We start from the raw sequence: 13964 nt of genomic DNA, 5'->3' as shown, positions 1-13964 counted from the left end.
GATAGTAGGAAGAAGGAAACATTTATTTCAGCTTCTCTTAAAATGAAGTCTGCATTGTTTGCCAGATAGTGTATACATTGTTTGGAGCATCCAAAATCCAAAGAAGTGATAAAGAATATATTTTAGAATAGTACATTGCTAGAATAACACTGCCTGAAATGAGTCACTTTGGTGGCTTTTGACATACCAGAGCTCAAGCTGTTTAAATAGAAGACTAGATCTCTTCAGGTTCATAGGTCTATTTTTGTGTGAAGCAAAGGAAAATTCCTTTTCTGTTAAAGTAATTTTTAACTTCAGGTGATTGCTAATTTATTAATTTGTCATCTTACCTTTTCTCTCCAGTGAAAGCAATGTGTGTTCACCTTCCAAATATAACCAGGGGCTGGAGGAGGCTCTGGAGGATGTATGTATACAACATTCTTCAGGAACTTCTGGTCTTTTTCCTCATCTGCCTTTTATTTTGCTCTCCTCTGAAGTAATGAGCAGCTTAGAGTTCAAGCAGCCAATTTCATTTGCTCTCCCTGCCTACACTGTTTGCACAAAACTTCTTTTCTTTTTTTCCCACACTTGTAATAACCTGTGTGAGCATCGGGAACTGTGAAAAAACTGTTTCAAAGAAAAAAATAATTAAAACTGTAGCTAAAAAATTCTGACTAATGTTTATTTATTGCACATTTCCTCCCTGCAAGGGAGCAGAATGATGGTGTCAGCCAGAGAAAGCACATCATGGGGATGGGGACTGGGATGTGACATGTCTTGGTGGGAATATATGTCACACAAAAACATTCTTCTCTTCCCTGACAAATGGCAGCCTCTATTTTCCTCTAGGATTCCTGCCAAAGCCTGGGCAGCAGCACAGCCTGAGTTTTGGGAACATGAATGTGGGCAGTCATGATAGAGATGGAGGGCGAAGTCACAGCACTCCTACCATGGCTGGGGTTCCACACCACAGGGTTCAGAGACAACTGATTCTCAGCCAGCTGAAAAACCAAATATTAACCCCTAAATGGCCCTGAGGTGATCTCAGTTGGTTTGAGCATGAAGGTCATGGGTCATGAAGTGTGAAGGTCCTGATGCCAAGGTCATGGATTTAATCCCTGTACAAGCCAATTATTTAAGAGTTGGACTTGATGATCCTTGTGGGTCCCATCCAACCCAGAATATTCTATGATTCTGTGAATTTTCAATGTATGCACTGGAATCAAGCTTGACAGCATTTAAATGCAATTTTACTTATATTAATAAATATGATTTTTTCATCAACCATATTTATATCTCCATATTAATTGAGTATATAAATATTTTCCATGAGGTAATCCTTACAAGATCTCATAGAAAATTTTTTCTTTTACAGATGGACAGTCAAAGCCAAGAGGCTGCTTATGCCAGGTGACAGAGGATACCTGTGTGGTCTTTCACGTCCATCAAGGAGTAAGCTTGTTGAACAATCTGAATGCAAGGCAGCTCAGATTAGAAATGCTGAATTATCCAGGAGGATTTAGCCTTTTCAGCAAGGAGGAGCCTTTTCAGCACAACACCAGGCTGGTATTTTCAGCTGAGTTCATGCATGAGCTGTGTTTGTGTGCAGGACTCCTCTGTTATCACAGAACTTTAAATTCTGTTAAACTTTTCTGTGCCCAAACAGAAAATCTGTGTAATCTCAGGCTCCTACAGAACCCAGCTATGGAATTAATCACCTAGGGAAGCTGTGCCTGCATTGTCATTACCCACTATGTGTGTCTCCTGTGGTCTAAAATGTAGGTAGTGCAGAGCTGGGACAGGCTTGCACTGCAGGCACAGGGAAACCCAGCCTCACCAGGGGACTCCCAGAGCTGCTGAGCTGGATGGGCAAGGCAGAGATGCTGGACCTCTTGGCACAGCACACAGCTCAGAGACGAAGACAAAAATCTACATTTTTCAGATTATTTTTCAGGAGTGAGAGGTGACCCATTCTGAGCAAGGAAAGCCACCATTTTCTAAACTGAAACCCTTTCAGTTTATTTATTTCAGTTCCATTTCAGTTTGATTTCAGTTTATTTCAGTTTATTTATTTATTTATTTCAGTTTCAAAGGAGAGTGAGGTTTAGCACTCAGTGATGGGAAGGCCATAGGAATGAAAGGAGGAGCTACAGCAGACGAAAAGTAGTGAGAAGAAAACAAAGTGAAGCCTACCAGACCTCAGCTAAAATATTTATGTATAAGCTCCAACACGCTACCAAAGAGATGAAATGCAACAGATCACTGCACAGAAGAACTCTACTAAATGAAATTATACAGTGCAGAAGTCAAAAACAGGTGAGGTGAGAGCTGAGCAAAAGTGAAAGTAATTTTCCCCTGTGCTTGCTGCCCATGATGGAGATTATTGCTGCTTGTAACCACACATGGGCCACAGAGCAGCAGGGGCCACATCTCCTGTGTGAGTAACTGCAGAGTGCAAGGGACACAGAGCAAGTTTGAAAACTTTCTTGTTCAGTAGCAGTCTCTGCCAAAGGGACATTATCCTCCAGGATGAAGAACAGACCTTCACTCGTTGTCCAGGGAAGTGGCAAAGAGCCCAGCAGGGAGTTAACATAACCGTGCCTGCTTTTGGAGCAGTCCCATCAGCTCCAAGCTTGTTAGTCAAAAACCTCCATGTCCATTCCCAGGAAGGTCCAGTACAAATGTTCTACATGGCTGTTCCCCTGCTTTTACTCTTTGTCCTCTTGAGTACAGGGGTTTATTCCTGAGATTAATGACAACTGATGGTGAGATTTCAACACATGCAAAGGCAGCTGGTGCTGGTTTAGGTGGTTTAGGTGGTGAGGGTACTGACAGCTGTGGGCAGCCACAGCACCATGGCTGTCAGGATGGGCTCATCTAAACCCAAGGAGAAGGTGATTTTGAAGAAACCTAATGTATTCAATTTGCCTTTTAGCTGGCATTTATCTACCTTTAGTAAATCTAGAAATGCTATGTCGGTGCACAGCCTTTCTGTGTTTCCCTTTTCTGCTTTGCATTTTTCAGACCTAAAAGGAGCAGCCATTTTCTAAAAGTGATCTGAGCACCAGAAGCAGAGGCATGAGTTATGCAGGGAAGGGAGGATGAAGAACAGTACTGAAAAGTGTCTGAAATTTTTCTCTATAGGATAATCACAGGTTTTAGAGATTCTCTGTTCCCAAAAAATGACAAGCTCTGTACAAAAATGTATTTTCATTCATACTCTTCTTTTTCTAAAATTGTCATGAAATTTAATTACATCCCATTTGCTCTAATCATTTTTATGCTGAAAACAACCATTGTGTGTCATTTATCAAGACAAGGTGCTTGATATTGCTTTCTTTAGCCAACAGGGAGTTTGGCTTTTTTCCCCCATTGCTCTTGCTGCAGAGATCTGATCATATTCCTGATGGATTTAAACCAGCAGGTGTGTGGTTTGGTTCACACTCTGGTATTTATAGTTTCTGTTAGATTAATAATGAATCTTTGAAGAAGCCCATCTGTTAAGCAGCACAGCCACAACTTTGAAGACTTTAATTTCTCTTGAATTGCAGTATTCTCAGCTGCACAATGAAAGTCATCTTTTGATCAGTCCACATCATTATAATTTCTCTGCCAAGCTTATTGATTGTACTTACAAATGTTCTAATTTGTATGCCTGTGGTGCTTAGGACCTGCACTACAGAGTAGCCAGTGTGGGAGCATCACAGATTCACAACCAAGTTACAAGGAGGTGAAAGAGAATGGGTGAAAGTCCCCTCTTGTTCTTAGCCCCTTGCCTCACCCAGCTGGCAGGAAGGCACCTGAAAGATTTTTGCTAAGTCTGAGGAAAATGTGACATGAAATATTTCATGAGGATGTGAAAACATATCAACATAAAAAATTACAGAATGGCTGAGGCTGGAAGGGTGAGGATGCATTGCTGGCTCATGGTCAACTTGGTGCCCACCAACCTCTGCTCAGACCCTTTTCTGCAGGGCTTTTCTACCTGGCTGGTCTCCAGCCTGCTTTGGTACATGGGGCTACTTCTCCCCAGGTAGAATATTTTTTATTTCTCTTTATTAAATGTTATTAGATTTCTTTTAGCACATTTCTTCAGCCCCTTGAGCTCCCTTTGAATGGCAACACAAATCAAATTACTGGGACCCAGCTCCTCTCCAGGCCTGTACCCCACAGGACTCTGGCAAACAGGTCCCTGAATGGGTCAAAATGAGAGCCTGCTACTAGTCTTCCTTCCAGATATACAAAGTCTTTGTTGCATGAGAAGTTTAGATTCTGCACTAGTTAGAAGTTCCCCAAATGCAACACAGCAGCTCCAGGCAATATCAATCACAACAGAGATCTCAAGAAAGGAATTTTGTTACTGCTGTCATTGGATCTTCTTCTGTACTCCTGACTGGTCTGTGCTGTCTCTTTTCAAGCAAATGCCAAACAATTCAATGTGTGAAGAACTTCTGACTCATGAGGTGAAGTCTGACTTGGGGCCAGGAGAAGAAACTGGGGAAAGTCTTATGTGGGAGTCTGTGCTTCCTTTCCTGGAGGAAAATTGGGTTATTTGCACTGTGCTGTAAAAGTGGAATCATAAAATAGGAAAATGGGCTTAGTTAGCATTCACATTGCTTTGACTATCCAGAGGTAATGAGCAGGAAAACATTTACTTGAGCACTTAGAGTAAGTCCATATATTTCCATATGACATTTATTTTTATATTTTCCTTAAGAAATTAAAAGAAAAATAAGCCCCAAGTGAAATAAATGGGAACATTTTGGTGTAGTCTCCATTAGTTGATGAGCCAGGTATTTATAGTTGTTTTGCTAAAAAAAACCCTCAAAACCCACTTATTTTAACATTTTTGTTTTGTTTGTTTTTATTTACATAAAAATCCCAGAAATCAATTATTTCTTAGCTTCTCATTTTTCCTCAAAAGCTGGGGATGGCTGAAAAAGACATCTAGATATTTATGAAAATATCACAGTGATTTATTTTGTTTCACTTGGAAATATTAAAAAGCTCATGTGATATAGATCTAACTCACTTTAGCAGGGCATAAATTTTACTGTGATGAGCACTATGAAAATACAGGACTTGGAAGGACAAAAGAAAACATGGATTTTCACAGATAAAAATTGTCATGTTTCTAGTAGAACTGAAGAGGACATGCAAGATGTGTGTTAGCTGCTGGGTGTGATGGGTTTGCTGAAGAAAACTGGCAAGAGAAGCACAGGAACAACATCTCCAGAGCTGGAATAGAGATTGCTTCTCTGCTGTGCTCCTTGCCAATGCACAAGTGCTGGATTTCACTTCCAGACCATTTATTGTATTTTACAGTCTAATTTTTACTGAATACTTTTATGCTTCTATTGAGAGACTGACAGACTGACTAATGCCCATGTCGACATGACTTTTTTTTCTGAAAAGTAATCTCTGTGTTTCTTTTCTTCTGTTACTTATGGTTTTATCATCGATGATTCATCTCCTTTGTTTAAACAGTTTAAGTCAACCCAGCTTTGCAAAGCCATTTATTTAAGGAGTTCTGCTTTATCAAATGAGTTAAGCATGGGTCAGCAGGTGATCCTTTTCACTGGTGTGAATTAGGGAAATCCCTCAAATCCCTGAGATTTCATCTCTGCTGGGTTAAATGCTAGCATTTTTCTTTCTTATTATTTCAAAATTCCTTTTCAAACAGCTCATTTGAAAAAGAATTTGAAATGTAGGATTTCTCTATGTGCACATGAAAGATGTAATCTGTCCTGACAATACCCACATAAAGAGTTACACAAGGTTACACAAATTTCTGTAATTGTATATTTTATAAAAGTTTTTCCAAGACACTCCAGAAACAAAGTACCTTCACATACTTTTTGTTGTATTTTTTGTTCCTTATAAACCCTTTCCAAATGATACTTCTGCAAATCTTTTCCCAATATGTATCATGTACATTGATACATATATTTTTATCTTTCTAACCCTTTCAAATACTATATTTTGTCTCCCTTATGTTCTCATTCACCTTTTTATAAAAGACTTCCACAGACATTTGGATGCACATACACTGCTGACAAACTACCAGCTCAGAACTTTTTCTTCTTGTGACACTAGAAATCTTATTGTTATGTTGTGATATTCTCTTTTCCTTATTTTCTATCCTATCTGTTGCAGTCATTTTCCCTTATCTACCAAGTATGAGATATTTCAATTTGCCTTATCTTTTATTAACTTGAATTACCTGTTGTACTCGATATCCGGGTGGGAGGGCAGGGATTGGATATTTGATCACTGTGATTCTGTGACTTTTGCTCTAAGAGAAAAGAAACAGAGACACCAATACAGAACCCAGTAACCAGAGCCTTCAACCAACTCTTTGGACAGATGGGTTAAATTCTTATTAAAGAATATCTGCCCAGGAACTCATCCTGCTGGGGACTTGGTTACCTCACAGGCTGAGGAGTGAAGGTTTTGGGAGTCTCTGTGCCTGACATTGCAGAGCACTTGGCCCAGGGGTAGTGGGTGGCTGTGAGGAGTGCTTGAAAGCCTGGTGCTCTCAGAACACTGCCCACTGCACTTGTGGGGTGTAGGAACTCTGGGGCTCAAGGGCCAGATGCTGCAGGAAGCAGAGACCAGCAGGGGCTGAGACACCCTCCAGTCTCTGGTCTGGACAAGTCCTGCAAGGTAAACAAAGAGTCTTTGTCCTGCTATTTATTGCCCTCAGAGATGAAATTGTTCTTCTAGAAGTATTTTAAATATCTTCATGGCATAATTTGTGTGGTTCCATTGATCAGACAACAAAAAAAGAAATCTGTGAAATCTTCCTTAAGAACAAGCTGTCTCTAAGTGTCACAACAGAAACCAAACAATGTGCTTTAGCAGAACCTGTACTACAATCTCACCTCAAAGAGAGACTTGAGGGCCAACCTTACAGCTTTCTCAAGATTGTGGGAAATACAAGTTAAAAAGAGGTGGGGTCATTTTCAGAGAGGATCTTTTTCTCTGGGCTATTTTAGTCATAGTTCTCATTTCCAGGGAACTGTGTTCTTTAAGGGATGGGCTGCCCTCAGCAGTATGTGGTGTATATGTGTTGAGGCTGGTGTTCTGATCTCACAGCCACTGAGAAGTGTCCTGGCTCTTTGGTCTGGGTTATCAGCTGGTGAGAAACCAGTTTGGATCTCTGCTCTGAATTTCCACAGGTGTTTAAGAGAACAGGGACATCAATGCTCAAAACCGACATAAAGTTCTCATAAAACAAAAAACTAAATGTCAAATACAAAAATTGTGCATTTTTCCATCCCTTCTTTTCTACCATAATTTAAGGGTTTCTTTTGGAGTGCAATTCTTCTATGGCTATTGAATACCTCTATGTATAGTGTTGCTGTACATAGAAGCCATTCAGCCATTTTTTTTCCCAAAAATATCATCTCAGGTCTGAGGGCTGAATGGATGGATAGGCTTAAACAATTTAATTAAACCTCTTTGGTGTTTGAAACTCTGCAGCATTCTTCAGCTAAACCATTAATACTGTATTGTTTATAATTGACTGAGCATCAAAAGTGTCTTTGGGAACATAAAAGGAACAAGAGCCATGTGGTTTACATGCCTGAAAGTTTGTAATTGGATCCAGACAGCCCCAGATTTCATTTGTGACTACCTAAAAAACAAAACAAAGATCAACAGCCAGGTCTTAGGATGGCAGAAGCCAATGCAATTTCATAAAACCATCAATTACATTCTTTCCCTGAGAGCCTAACTCATTTTTACCTTCGGTCAATGTAAAGGGACAAGGCTGAGAGCAAAGCAAAGGAACTTTCTGCCTTGACAGCTTTTCTTTCCAATTGACTGATGTTATCATATTGTCAGGCAATTATTCTTGGTAAAATAGTCCAAAGTTCAGCAAATGTAAAACTCATTTAAGCTCCACCATCTTCATTAGGAAAAGGCAAAGATCAAATTGATAGTGATGAAGAATTGAATCTAGGCAACCAGTATGAAATTGTAATTTGGAAAGTGGGCAATCTTGGGCAATGCATTGTGCTTTATTTCTCTTGTGTACACTTAATCAATAAGATGAAATCGATGTATAGTTTTTGCCAGCTTCCTTTAATTCCCTTTTAGTAGCATTTAAGGAACTACACTTTCAGGAACAGTTTTCCTCCAACTTTATAAAATTTGTTTAAAACCTCAGTTTGTGCTGGGACATACTTTTTTTGCAGTGGAACTCAAAGGCACCAGCCTGTGAAAAGGGCTGTACCCACTGAATCCCTGTGCTCAGGAGGGTTGGCTGAAAACCTTCAATTAACATAACGACATACAGATGGCCTTCAATAAAGAGCAATGAAAGGGTTTGCGGTTCAAAAGTAATTTATGTCTGAAACTGTTGTCCTTGGCAACACACCTACACACTTTGTATGAGGAATGTGCTACTGTTTTGTCTGCTGGAAGGAAAAAAAGAATATTTAATGAAAACAGGAGGAAAAATATACTATTATAAAGGGGAAGGGGAAGACTCTAGATTAACACAGCGTTTCACTATTTTTATTAATCCTGACCAGGAGTTATTACAGAGGGATCTGCTATGTTTTAAATCTGCATAGATGCTCTATCTTGAGGATAGAGAATTAAAAAAATGTGTCTTTAAACAACATCCCCACAGGAACATGCCTTGAGGTGTTTCTAGATATCCTTTACCTCTTTTAAGATGTAAATTTAGAGCCAATTTCCTCAGTTAATAATTGTATAGCTGTCAATTTTCCTTTATAAAGCAGAGGACAAAACACTGAAAGTCATATAAAAATTCATGAAAGAAAAAAAAAAAAAGTGAGCACAATAGTGGCTAGGAAAGGTTATTACTGGAGCTGTTTGATAAGGATATGCTCATTGCATTTTTTTACCTGGAAATGCCACTGCTTCTAGACTGGCACGTCCATAAATATTTACCATGTGCTCCAGGCAGCCGTGCAGTGCTTCTGTCTTGAAGCCTGACTCCATTACCCACACTCAGCACATAAACTACAGCTGCTTCTAGGATTTTAAAATGCTTCAAAAACTTTCCAGCAGACCCAAAACAGAAAGATAAATAGAAGCTGTTTTTGTATTCTGTTTTTTTCCCTATCCTTTCCTCACCACTTGTTCTCTCTGCTTTCACCTCAGCAATTTCAGAGGTTTCAGGCTCACATTTCTGACTGGCTTTGTACAAGCATTTCTTTCTGGGCATGTAAAATGCAGTGAACACAGGAATTCCATGACCTAGGCCATTCCATGGAGGATCTCCAGCATGCACTATCCTGCAGCAGCTGATTTCTCTCACTGGACCTCCAGGTGCTTGGCAGGAGATTTTTCCCTTTCTGACCAGACAAAGCTTGGGAGCAGAGAGGAGGACATACATGGGAAACCCATGGATTCATTGCTTTGTAGAGAGCACTTCTGAAAATAAAGTTCAGCACCTAGGGGAGTACCCTAGGAGAAATACTTGTTTGTGATGTGGGAGGCATCATAGAGTCCCAGCGTTTTTTAAAGAAAGATTCTTCTTCTGGTCCTGGACAATACTTCTAAGCAGACCCTAAGTAAGATACATGGTTTAAGGTGCTTCTGAAATTACCTTTTTTTTTTTTTTTTTGGGACTGAAATTGCAACAGAACCAGGAAAAGGAAATCACATCACCAACTCCATTTCCACAGTCATGCCATATGGTTTCTGTTAGGCATTTGTGTGTTTATGTTTATTGTGTTACAAGTACAAATGTCTAATATACCAGAGATTATTCTGAACCTTTTCTATCCTCAGATTCATTCAGCTCTTGTTCCTTTTGACTGATCAGACCAGACTGTCCATGCTCTAGCACTCAGGAAATTTCATCTTATTTCCAGCATAAATGTGTTCACAATCTATTTATAGTATCTTTTTATCTGCTTATTCCTCTGTCAGTGTTATCCTTTAATAGAAACAGTTTTTCTCCTCCTATATTTTTGGAGGATGATCACATCCAGTTTTCACCTTTAATGTTTTGAGAGTGAACAAATGCATCTGTGTGGTCTCCTTTCATGACTCTCTTTATTCCTGAACTTTTTAGTAGCTTGTTTTCACACTAGTCCAGGTTGACAGAGAAACAACAATCCCACTTGTAAATACTGTGTGATTGAAGGGTAGCCTTGAACATTTGACCACTTAAATTCTGCTACAAAAAATAACACGAAAAAGTACCTGAAAAATGCTTAATTACCCAAGAAATTGAACACAGAGGGACCAGAAGGACCCCCTTTAATTTCTACTGGGAAATATAGAGGTACAGCAGATCAGAAAGTTTGGAAACCTTGCTAATAAAGACAGGTTTTGGGAAATGCATGCCTTGATTATGGTCTGAGCAATTTTACAGTCTAGTTGAAGAATTTTTAAAGGAAATATTGTAGAATTCACTTTTAATCAACCAATCATTCAGAAAGTAATCAACATTCTGAAGTCTTAGGAAACTGTCATCATCAAGTAAGTGTTGAAAATTTAGAAAGGGACAAATAGCAGCTAAAGACTGAGGAAATATCAAATCCAAACTACAGTATTAATCAGAGGAAAATGGAATAAATTTTTACTCAAAACTTCTAAAATGCTTTGGAAATGATGCAACTCTTTTCACTTAAAGTGAATTTGCACTAAAATTAAAATTAAGACCAAACTACAGAAGAATTAAGTTTGCAGATTTCATTTTAGATTTTGGTATTCCCTCTCCCCTGTCTCAATTTCCTTATTACAATGAAGACAATTAAAAGATAAACTGAAGATTGGAAGTAAAAATCTTTCATCCCTTCAACCTTCAGATTTGGGACTGAAAGGCTGTTGATCAGAAATTATGAAAAATCTGGTGCTCATTTTATTAATTCATTAACTTCATTTGAACTTGTGAATTATCTACATTTATTATTGTAAGGACTTGTAGCAAGAAGGGATAAACAACTCCTTTTTTTTTTCCCAGCATACTGGAGAAAAACAGTCATGCATATAATAGGTCAGCTTCACAAGTCACACATTAATGACCATCCCTAATTTAATTTTATTTTCTTTTTACTTTTTATTAGTTTTCATTGAATCTTCCAGAAGTTCAGTCTTTCATTTTTTCATGAAAGCCAAGGCAGTATGAATTTTGTCTGTCTTCTGGGTGCTCCAGGAAAATAATTTTTATCATTATGAAATTTTAACCAAATCTAGCAGCGAAAGATTAATCTTGAAGATTAATCTTAAAGATTAATCTTTCTCATTTTCCTAAACAGCATTCCTATAGGATAATAGACTCTAGGAAAAGGTTGCCTCCTAGGAAAAGATGCTCCATCATATTTCTTCCAGATGCGGAATGAAATACAAATGCAGGGGGGGCAGTCTGGCCTGGGTGCCTCACTCTGAGTGCGGGGTGCAAGGCAAAGGGGTGGCCACAGGAACAGAGGAGGACTCGATGTGTTTGGACAGCAGTGGGTGTCTCTGTGGTCCTGGGAGGAGAAAACCATTCCCTGGGCACTGGGAGCCATTTGGAGAACTTTCAGTCAGATCCTTGGGAAAAGAAACTCAGGCTCTTCAGCATCTGCCTCAGGAGCCTGAACAGCCTTTCCTGGCAAAGCTGAGCTTTTGAGAGTGTCTTCAGAGACTCAGATCCATCCTCTGGAGACAAGGTCACTCTAAATCTGAGGCTGGGCAGGACATCTGCCAGAGACCTGGGGATGATGAATGCAGGTGGGGTCTCCTGGAGCATCCCTAAACCAGCCTTGATCACAACAGCATCTTCCCCTCTCCTTGAGGAAAGGCTGCAGCTGTCTGTGCTTTTAGCCTGGGATGGCTAAAACACGAATGTTCATTGAAATCTTTCTTCTGCTGACTTTTTGTTGCCACAGCTGCTTTGTTGCCCACCTAGCACCTACTTGTTATTCAGGAGAGAAGAGAGACTATTTTTGATCTCAGTCTCTCCCAGTGCACCTGCCCCTGAGGCTGACAACGCTGCAATAATGTCGGAACTATCTTCCATGCTTTTGTTTCAAAAACACTTACATTTTTCACTTGCTCTGTGTCATTCTGCATCTCCTTCCTTTCCTCTTGAACATTTCCTCTGATAATTCCTGCTTACAGCTGTAGGTATAGCCTTTATCATTCATTATAGCAGAAATCACAGGATCTCAGAATAAATACTCATTGCTGTATGATTTGGCATTGGTAGCAGCACAGTAACATTTCCAGAGCATTTTTTGGTGGTCAAATATTTTAGAGATTCAGCTCTGGATAAAAACCCAGCTGTCTGAAGACTCATGTGTTCCTGAATATTAGCTGTAATCTTTCTAATCCTTTATCCCTCAAAACCTTCTGGGTCTGTGAGCTCCTTCAAGAAAAGTGGAAGTAGCCTTGATTATTTTGTACTGAGGAAATAAACTATTTTGTAGGAGGACTATTTTAATTCAGGTGGTAGTAAGGTCTTGTGCAGATTCCCTTTTTCCCTGCTTTGCTAGCATTTTTTGACACTATAAAATGATCTTCAGCATGGCTTTCTTTCAGGAATGTGCTTGTTATCTCCTCTATTTTATTGTTTAGAGATTTAAAAATCATTTTAACTCTCATTTTTTTTTTCCTTCCATGTTAGAATAAGTCACCTGTTCTTCTAACAAGCAGTGAGACAAATGATCTAAGTACCATGCCCACATCTATCAGTGGGAGGTGCAAAATGTCAAAAGCTTTCAAAAGCTTTTGAAACTTATAATTCAAAGACTACACTCTACCTATGTACCAAGAGCCTGCAACATCTAGAAGCTCACCCTCATTGCCACCACCCTCAGTCAGTGACACAGTGGTACAAACTGACCTAATCCCCATTTGCATCCAGAGTCAAGTCAGACTTCTTGGAGGTGAGTTATTTTCATGTAATTCTACTCTGCTGGACAAAGGGAAAGCTGCCTGCTTCAGAAGCACTGAAATCCACATAAGAAGAAAGTTTTAGTGTGAGAACATTCCTTTGGGGCTTTTGAAACGTTTAAAGTTTTCCTCTATTGGAGTGAGTAGTCTCCTGAAAATCTACCTTTATAAAAGCAAGCAAATGTCAGTTTGGAGCTGTAAAGTATCATCTACTGATAGGTAATGAAAAACAAATCAGTATAGCAAATGAAAATCTGTTTTTTACCTGAAGTGACTTGATATAAGGTATTGTTTATGATTTTTACGTCCAAGTCTCAAGGCACTTTCAGAATGTTTTAAATTCTCTTATTTTTCCTGGGTAGTAGTTTCTGATCATGCTTTCCAAATGCAAAGGAAAGCATGAGCTGTATCAGTTTCAGTTTAAGTAACATGCTTATCAAATGCCACTCATATCTTTGTATTAATTTTAGCTATTATGCTGCATCTGATATTAGAAATGCACTGATGTAAAATCTCCCCCTCCTATTTCCTGCAAGTCATAGGATTTTTTTAAATTATCTGCATAAATGCATTCATTATCACTCTTAACCTTTAAATAGAACTCACATTACTGCCATCAGTCATCTGTTGGGCTTTCCTATCCTACTTAAGCTTGTTACCTGTTCCTCCATCTTTCACATCCTCCTCCTTCCATGCGGGGAACTGAAAACCCAGCACTGCACCCAGAGCTCAGCCAGCAGAGGTTGCCTGGGCAACCAAGATAGGACATGTGCATAGTGAGAGGAGGAAAAGAAAACCTCTAAAAGGAAGAAAAAAAAAAATATTCCAGAATACTCTTTATGAATATTTTTTCATTTGTAAAAATGTTGTAAATATTCCAGGGCAGCTTTGTAGCAGTGCTTGAGGAGTAAGTCTCATCTCTCTTCAGTGAGAGTTTACAACAGCTCAGGCAGCAGTTTAGCAAAGGGGAGGTTAGTATGATCAAAGCCTAGAATTATCCAGAGAGAAAGAAATATTCCTGATACAATAAGTCTTTCTATTTTAGAAGAAAAGTTATAACAGTATCTGACAGCCAGATCTAGCTGAAGTTAAACACATTCAGACAAGAAATAATGTATGCG

This window comes from Cyanistes caeruleus, chromosome 5 (assembly GCF_971803275.1).
Source record: "Cyanistes caeruleus chromosome 5, bCyaCae1.hap1.1, whole genome shotgun sequence".
Taxonomy (NCBI): Eukaryota; Metazoa; Chordata; class Aves; order Passeriformes; family Paridae; genus Cyanistes; species Cyanistes caeruleus.
Note: the sequence above shows the minus strand (reverse complement) of the source record.